The sequence below is a fragment of the Drosophila innubila genome (genome assembly GCF_004354385.1).
Source record: "Drosophila innubila isolate TH190305 chromosome 3R unlocalized genomic scaffold, UK_Dinn_1.0 2_E_3R, whole genome shotgun sequence".
NCBI classification, from domain to species: Eukaryota; Metazoa; Arthropoda; class Insecta; order Diptera; family Drosophilidae; genus Drosophila; species Drosophila innubila.
The window spans coordinates 20,427,715-20,436,543 of record NW_022995380.1 but is presented as its reverse complement, the minus strand read 5'-3'; the positions used below and the strand labels follow the sequence as shown (position 1 = coordinate 20,436,543).

The 8,829-nt window shown below is 36.9% G+C and overlaps 1 long non-coding RNA gene across 3 annotated transcripts; it reads left to right on the top strand.

Moving 5' to 3' along the window:
• Positions 1–6,750: 6,750 nt before the first annotated feature.
• Positions 6,751–8,035, top strand: LOC117791672. Of its 3 annotated transcripts, none has more exons than XR_004618092.1 (2): positions 6,751–6,804; positions 7,799–8,035. It is a non-coding gene; the product is annotated as an uncharacterized LOC117791672 (long non-coding RNA). The 3 variants fall into 3 exon arrangements; XR_004618091.1 differs by having other exon boundaries at positions 6,756–6,835; XR_004618090.1 differs by having other exon boundaries at positions 6,756–6,880.
• Positions 8,036–8,829: the final 794 nt, after the last annotated feature.

Sequence of the window (8,829 nt, the reverse complement as noted above, 5' to 3'; positions counted from 1 at the left end):
GTCTGCCTTGATTTATTTTTATTAAAGCATGCCGGATGGTGAAGCATCCATCAGATGCAGATGCTTATGGCCAATGATTTCAGTCCCTCCACAAATCCCAACAGGTGTGCGTATTGTGGCCGCCTTTGGCAATGACAGCCGAGCTGTTTGTCGAGCTGTTTGTCGAGCTGTTTGCCGAGTTGTGACTGCCTTTGTGTTGCTGGCAGTGACAATCACAATGCCACTCAAAATTCCAACAGCGCACTATGGTCTAGTTGATTAGTTTAATAGGAATAAATTTACTCAGAAATCTAGTTTGTAGAGAAAAAAAAAATGTAAGAAAAATATTTCTTGTATTTTACATATTATATTTATTTTATTCTTAATAATTAATAATTTATTTTATGATGCGGAGTTTCTACGGCTTTTTAACATTAATATATGCAGATCACAATAAGTAGAAAATTCTTTCGCAAAAACAAATATATTAATTCTAATAGCTCGCAGCTTATTAATTATTGTGCCGAAATTTAGTGATTTATTGGCTCTCTGTAAAACAAAGTATATTGGCAAAATTATTTAAAATTTCATATTTAAATAAATCTGAGCTTAAATGACTAAATAAGCCACTGTGCAACGCTCCGAATTATATAAGCCGCAATTTCGCTATACGAAAATCGTCAAAATTATGCAGCATAATTGTCAATCAGAAAGCGAGAGAGAGTGAGGGAGAGAGAGAGTTAGATGGCTATCTCGTCGTGGTTTTGGGCAAGTGGCATTCTATTGAATATTCACGCTTTTGGCGGCTGTCAGATTGAAAGCCTCTTGGTCAGTAAAATAAATGATGCTGATGTGATTACAAGCATATGCAAATTGATGTAATTTATTATGCAAACACAAATATGGCAAGTATCAGAACAAAACCAGAGCTCAACTTTGGTTGCACAATGTAAAAATTATGTGACGCCATGATGACGTCTGCATATTCTTTACAGTTGCTCAAGAGCTGAATGAGGAGGGAATTTGAGTGCTTCTGGTGAAAATGCTTTTAATATTCATCTAATACAGTCAACGCCCTGGGCGTTTGTGTTTTGTATTGGCTTCATTTTTCTTGGTAGTGGCAGCTGCTGTTGGCCAACAATCAGCAGCAGATGCTGCAATTGAAAACTCTTGCCACAAGGCTGCAACTGATGCTTCGGAGTGTGTAACGAGTATGTGTGAATGTTAAGTGAGTGTTTGTCTACCTGTGTGTGTGTGTGTTTAGACCAGTTTTGTTCGGTAATCATTGATATGCCAGTCCTGCTTCTTGCCACATGCTGCCACTGCACTCTGCCCACTGGCAAACTCAAGTTGCATGCTATTCAAATGTGCACGTGACGTATACGCAATATTGGCGTATGCTTGTGCGCTGTTGCGTTGTATGTCCGATGTTGGCTTTGATTAATCCGTATACGGTATGCAAATACTTTCAACAAACGTCAGCGTAGCTGGATTACGTGATAAATATGAATGCTTGTCATAACTAACCTCAACCTTCTTATGATGAAGTCCTAAGAATTCTTTTCCATCTATTTTATATTATTTTCTTATTGATTTCACTTGTGCACTTCTTTGACCTTTTGCCATTTGACAGCTGCAACAAAGTTGCGATTTTTATGATAGACATTTTGCGCCTCAATTTGTTTTTGCACTTGACTCGACATACAATATATTTATATCGATTCTTGTGCTGCTCTCGCAAGAATATACCCTGTAGGCGTTGCTTATATGAAGTTGGATATGCCTGCAAGAAAGTACATTTTATTTTAATACTGATTACAAATTATTAGGTCAGACCAAAGATTATTATAACAAAATAAAAATAAAATTAAATCAATAAAATAATTGTTTGATTAACCGAAAAATTTTGAAATTTTGATATAAAAACTAAAAAGTATTTGAATTAAGAAATAAATATAAATAATAATTATATGAATTATTCCATAAGCCATTTTTAGTAAACAATGTAATAACAAGTATTCGAAAGAGTATTAAATCTTCGTCAGCCTGCTATTTGCATATGCATCATGGAATCAAATAACAAATAGACAAATTGCTTTATTTGAAATTTGATTGGCATGGCGATGATTTTGAATTAAGAGTAAATGAATTTGAGAGTCCCATAAAAGTGCAGAATTAAAGTCAATTTGAGCAAAGGACATTGACTTTTCGTCTTAAGGAGCAGGCATCATGTTGCAGTGCTGATGTGTGCGTTTAGCAAGGACACGTGTCCTTGTTTTGGTTACCGCTGTGGCAGTGTCAGTAATTGTGCTAATAAGACGCTGGCAATTAATATATAATTTAATTAAAGTGTTGCCAGCTTTTCGCATTTTCCCCAAGCAAAAGGCAAAGGATGTGCGCTCGTGTTTGCCATTAGAATTTTCCATGTGCAGCAATTAAAGCGAAAACGAGAGAGCTGGCAGACAGAAAAAGCTTGTTGAGGTGAAGCAGCACAGGAGTATAAAAATTGATTTATGCCCCGCAAGTCAACTCTCCATTTTTCCCCGTACACAGAAAAAAAAATTAAGAATTCCAGGATAAATTAAATTCTATGCGGTGTCAGAAGAACAGCAATCCCAGATTTTCTTAGACCAAGTTTTAAATACTTGATTAAGGTATGATTTTTAATTTAGATTAAATGTTTTGGACTTAAGTTATTTTTTTTTTTTTAAATAATATTATAAATTCATAAATAACAAACCCAATAGACCCCTGTACTTTTTTTAAAAAAAATGCATGCCAAAATTAAGGATTTTAATATTGAATTTCAGAAAAGTCTTTTTTTGAGTGTACGTTTGCCCAGCTCCTAAAAGTTGTGTGGCTGTGTGTGTGTATGCGAGAAATGTTGAAGCAAAATATTTCAATTGCAAGTCAAACACTTGGTGGCAAAGTGTGCACACTACTTTTGAGTGTGTTGCACAGTTGAAATGTGATTAAATTCTGTGGTGTCGAGGCAGCAGGTGAGTTCCGTAATTGTGTTGAATAAGCCACAAGCTGTGGCTCAAAATCGTTTTGTGATGTGGCTGCAACATGAAGATGTGGCACATAGATGCCCACCACAAATACGCAGTCCATTCCTTTCTCTCTCTCTCTCTCTCTTTCCCTCTCTGTCTCTATCTTGCTATCTGGCCACTCAGCCTTGGCCCGCTTGCAGTTGCATTATGAGAAGTGGCCACTGCAGGTGTGTGTGTGGGTGTGTGCTCAGTTGTGTATTAATAAACAAATTACGCAATTAATAACACACACTGAGTGCTCAGATGTGCGCAAATTGTGACAAGCTGCTGTGAGAATGAAAGTGCGCCATCTATCGGTGGCCTCCTGTTGCAATTTCTAGCAGGAAGGAAACAGCAGCAGCAGCAGCAGCAAAAGCTCAGCTCCATCGAGCTAAATTAAGCAGCAACTGCGGAGCATCAAATGTTTCTCTGCTTCCTTCAGCAGCTGGCGTTACTCGTACTCATGAGAATTGTGTAGACAGTATCATCGTGCAACATGTGCAACCAAATTGGGGCATTTAACGGCCCTAACAGTGGCCAGTGAACTCGCTTAGCCCTTAGCCATGTTTAGTGCTTTTGACACCAAGTGCGTGGCTGCACTTCTATTCGAGCTGTTGGTCCTATGATGGTCCTGCCTTTCTGCCATTTATCCGAATGGAAATTAAGTTAAGTTTCCATATGAAAATGTGCCAGCGAGGCACTTTTTTTCCCTCGACTCGTTATGCACTTGTTATACCAGAGGGTATTCTAATTTTGTGAAAAGGTGTGTAACGCGTATAAATATTCTTAAACAGGACGTCGAGCGGAGTTAATAGAAACGATAGACCACAAATGATCGTGTAGTGTTTAAAGTCAACTATTTTCACCGATTGTGTTTTTCACATTGTCTTATGTAATCTATTAAAATTTGGTTAAAATAGGACTACAATGTCCTATAGCTGTCATAGTCAAAAATTAAAATTAAGTGTGAAAAAACTTAATGTTTCTCTTTAATATTAATAAAATTTACTGTAAACTGTATATACTATCGTATAGCTGACATAGGAAAATCAATTAAAAAATCAATTTAGGGTATCACGTCTTCAGCGTGCGGAAAATAATCTTTCACTCTTGTTTTTCTGCTATTCTGGCTCTGGCTGTTGTGGTGTGCACTCAAATGGAAAATCAAGCGAAATGTATCTGGCAGGCGGCCAGAAAAACCAGAAGCCCAGGATAACCGAGTGAAACGAAAGCGTAAACCAGAAACGACAAACGAATATTTATTACAGGTGTTTGCATTTGAGTGACAGAAGCGGCAGGAAAACAGTCGCATTAGGGGAGAAATTCAATCAAATTCGAGAAAGCAAAACCTGTCGCAGAACTATACAAATCCAACGTATATTATCATAAGATACGAAATCAAAAGAGTAATAGTAAACCAACGGCAAAAGTCATTGCCAGCATGGAATTATAGTCCAAATAATATAATACAATAATGAATGTACTGAAATAAATCTAGATAGAAGATTGCAATGGTAAGAAAAACTTTAAACTTTAAGTGAAATCGAATTACCTTCAAAATTGCTGACACACAAGAAGATTATATTTAAAGCCCTTTTCGGAATACATTTTGGCACATAAATCGAAGAAATTCATACACATGGACACTCAAGTCCAACAAATATGGAATGCAGAAATTTTAGCTAAAGGAAACTAAGTCCGATTCTGTGTCCTAAGACGTTAAGTATCAAATCGATAGCAAAGGAAAAATAAAATTCAAATACCATACAATACCTGTGCTATTTTTACGAGTTGATGGAGGGAATGTATAAAATGTAAGAAATTGTATAATCAGCTTTGCAAAAATTGAGCACCAGAAATCGTCAGATAAGTTGATTATAAATTTTTTTTTTTTTGGGTTATGAGCAAAAATAATGTTACAATAAGGGCAAAGCTAACAACTTTGCAGAGTATGCAACAAAGTTTTGCGCAAATATTTTTACAGCAGCTTTAAGTTTCTTTGTCGGTCCGAAAGTACAGGCAGGAAGGCAACCAAGAAGTTGAGTTACAATGTGCATTAAGATCCAGACGTTGACTTTTCTCCAGGCCAAGAATTTACACGTCAAAGCAGCATAAAATATACCAGATTGCACCTGTGCAACTTGCAGTAGTTCTTCTCTCCTCTCTCCACCCACCAGAACCACTACTTACGTACTTTGTGAGCCAAAAAGACAGTCAGCAGTTTTCGTTGGTGACTTACACACTGACTACCAACTGCAGCATTCAAGTGGATTTTCCCGACTGCTTATGCAAATTTACGTTGAACGAGAAATGAGAAACGACGAACGAGAAACTGCAGTTTTAGTTCCCGTTTTGGCCATTGTACGCGTTTCAAAGTATCTTTTACTTCGACAGCTGATTGTAAGATATATTGCTAGCCTGAGGATTGCCTGCTACAAATACAATGCCAATGAGCTTCCATTTTGATTAGAGGGAATACAATTTTAGCAGCAAGGGATGTTGGGAAAGGAAGGAGAGAGTGGTGGCATTTTGAAGACAGGCAGTCCGAATAAAGGTTACATTTGTTACAGTGTTCGTGTTTATGTTCATGTGCCCATCATATGTAATTAATTTGGCAACATCTGTTTATCCTAATTAGAGATGAATCCTTGTTGTGTCTTTGTGTGTGTGGGGGTGTGTGTGTTGTGCCTGGGCGTGACAAGGGCGAGGTCTGCTTATTTATCGCTTAACAGACTTCCAGTTGGGCGCTCAAAACAAACAAATGTCAATGATTTACCCAACTAATTGTAGAGGAGTCAAAAGGAGCAGAGCAGATTCGAATCCTTGCATTTATATTCATTTGAGTTTTGAAATATAAATATATCCTTTCTTTCTTTCTTATAAAATCAAATTAATAATGTATTTTACAAGTTACTAAGAATGATTGTTTGCTACTTAACTTTAAATACAGCTTTGTTACAGTTAAGTCATATTAACCAAAACGCTCTTAAGGGTTATAATCCGCTCTTACGTAATGCAATCAAATCGGCTGCTAAAATCGAAAAGGCAACAGAAGCAATCAAAGCATTCACCACCTAATGGAAACTGGTTAACAAAAGTAGTGAAGAGAAGTGACAAAATGGGAAGGGAAGCGAAGAAAGAAATTTGCTAAATTGACAATGTCAACTTTATCATCAAGTGAAATTGCAAATAAGGCAAAGGGAAAGCGTCAAAACGGAAAACCCAACACAATTTGCCACACAATTCACACTTTTGTAAGCAGTGCGTGTCCTTTGCTCCTTTTTTATATATTTTGTTGGTGCTCTTCTTCCTTAATGCTGTCTCATTGCTGACTAAAAGCAAATTTTTTGATGCTCGCAATTTATTATGCGTCCTTTCCTTTGTATCCTTCGGCTGCCAAAAATGGCTAACAAGTAGCCGCGTATCAAAGTAAATTTCCCGAGTCGAAATTCCGCCTATATATCCGATGCAAAAAGTTAAAAAACAAAGTGCCTAATTAGCCCCGTTATTGATATACTTGAGCAAGTACCCTCGATATATATCAGCGTTTCTCGCATGCGATTTTTGCCAGCAGCGCTGTCGCCGGCAACGGCAGCAGCAGCGGTAGCAGCGACTGTTGCTGTTGTGTCGTGTTCGTGCTCGTGTTCGTGTTGGAAAACTCGCTGTGTTCTATTCTGTGTTCCATTGCCACAACGTTCCGCATGTGGTTGAAGCGACAACTTGAATCGAATCGGCAATCAGTTTCTGTTGAAAATGCCGCCGTGTTGGTTGTGCAACGCATTCAAACGTTAAGGTTGGACGCCATTTTTAAATAGTGCATAACGGTACAATCGAATACGTATTACGTACGCGTGTGGGCTTATTTTACTGTGCGTGGGTGTGTTGAGGCCGAAGTCAAGAAGAGCGCTCGTCTGTCGTACAACGAAGCTCTGATCGCAGCCGTGTTTCCACATCATTCATTCATTCAATCATTCAGTTGTCGTCGAGTCCTCGTGTTGAGCAAAAGTGCAAGGATTGATATTCAAAGTGAATCAATTATGAGTAATGTGTGTGAAATGTTGCAATTATTCACAGATGATATTCAAATGTGACCACAATTCGGCCAATGACATTTGTTGCCAAACAGCAACAGCTGCTACGTGCTCCAGACTGCAAATATCTCAGCGAGCAACAGTTCAAAAAATACTTACATATATATATATATATAAATATATAGAAAAATAATTATAATTATTGCAAAAAGAGAGTCGAGTGTGTGTGAGTGCAAGTGAGTGCACTTATGTACTCAGATTTACTTGTTATGCACTCACTGGCGCCGAGTGTGAAATGTCTTTTATGTGATTTTATTGTGTTTCGAGTGCTGTAATTTTTGTTAGCCATATAAGTGTGTGATTGTGTGTGTGTCACAACTATTTCTTTTGTTTTCAGTAATTAGCATCGTTAGGAAATAATTTCATTGTTTTTAATGCTCCATAATTTACATAATGTCAGATAAACAAAGCAATGACAGCAATTCGATCTATTACCAGTAGCAACAATTAAATGAATAAATTAACAATTACAAATTATGTTTTTTTTTTTGGATAAGCTCAAATCAGTTTTATGTTAATTGACTTGTAGTTTTGTGCGTGCTTAATAAATCCATAATGTCAGCCAATATTTTAGACAGCTAACTAATATTTGTACAGAATATTTCAATGAATTTGCAATGACAGCATATAAATAGTTTGTCATAAATTAGTTTGCTTACAGCAAACATATTAATTATATCTTCGTTGAATTTCTAGCATAAGTAAACAATTTATTCTATTGAGCAGTTACTCATAAAATATGAACGATTGCAAATTTTCAATGCGTGACAACAACAACAACAAGTAGAGCGAAAGAGACAACAGCTAAAAACAAAATAAAATATATAATAACACAAAAATTGTTAAACAAACTGTCAAGCCAGTTACCGCCAGTAAAGTGCATCAGCATATGTAACAACAACAATAACACAAACAACAACAACCACATCAGCAACATCAACTGCGGCTAAACAACACTTAAAAACTTGACCGAATTTTCAATCAATTTGGCGTCTCTAATCTCGCCCAGAATCGCCTTCGACATCGACATCAACTCCACGATCGCGATCGCGATCGCAATGATTTATGCAGGTAAGTCTCGATTTGAGCTCAAGCTAAACGCACTTTTTTATTCAGCTGCCAACGGCGTTTAGTTATGCAAATTGATATTTCAAATAGGCGGCTCTTGTTATTTTTGGGCTTGGAATCGTTTTCAGGGCTGAACTCTCAAGTGCAACTATTTTGAATGATTTTTATTGCGCTTTGCACTCAGCCGTAAATCCGCAACTCCAGCTAATTACAATTTTTTGTTTTTAGTGACGAAAGCAATGCTAATATATTTCTATTCTACCCTGTTCTCAACAAATGAGCGAATGCGGTTTAATAGAGTTACGACTTAAATCTCAAAATCTAGCAGAAATATCAGAAAATCCTATATGAAATTAAATTACGGAATGACTTTTCATTGAAACTTTTATAACGAAAATCATATGAAAAGTTTTCGTAACTTTTATTTCAACACAAAATCAAGTTCACTTGTTTATTATAAGTGATTTATTGAGACGGCTGTTTCCAGTAGCTTTTGCAGGGAAGCTGTTAGTCGAGTCCACTCTAGTGGAGCACTTTTAGTGGCTTTTTTTTCGACACAGCTTACGGCGTAATTAGCAACAAGGCAGAAGGGCATATTACAAAATGCCATTAAAGAAATGCGCGTATTGTTGTATGTGCAATTTTGTGGCTTTGAAATT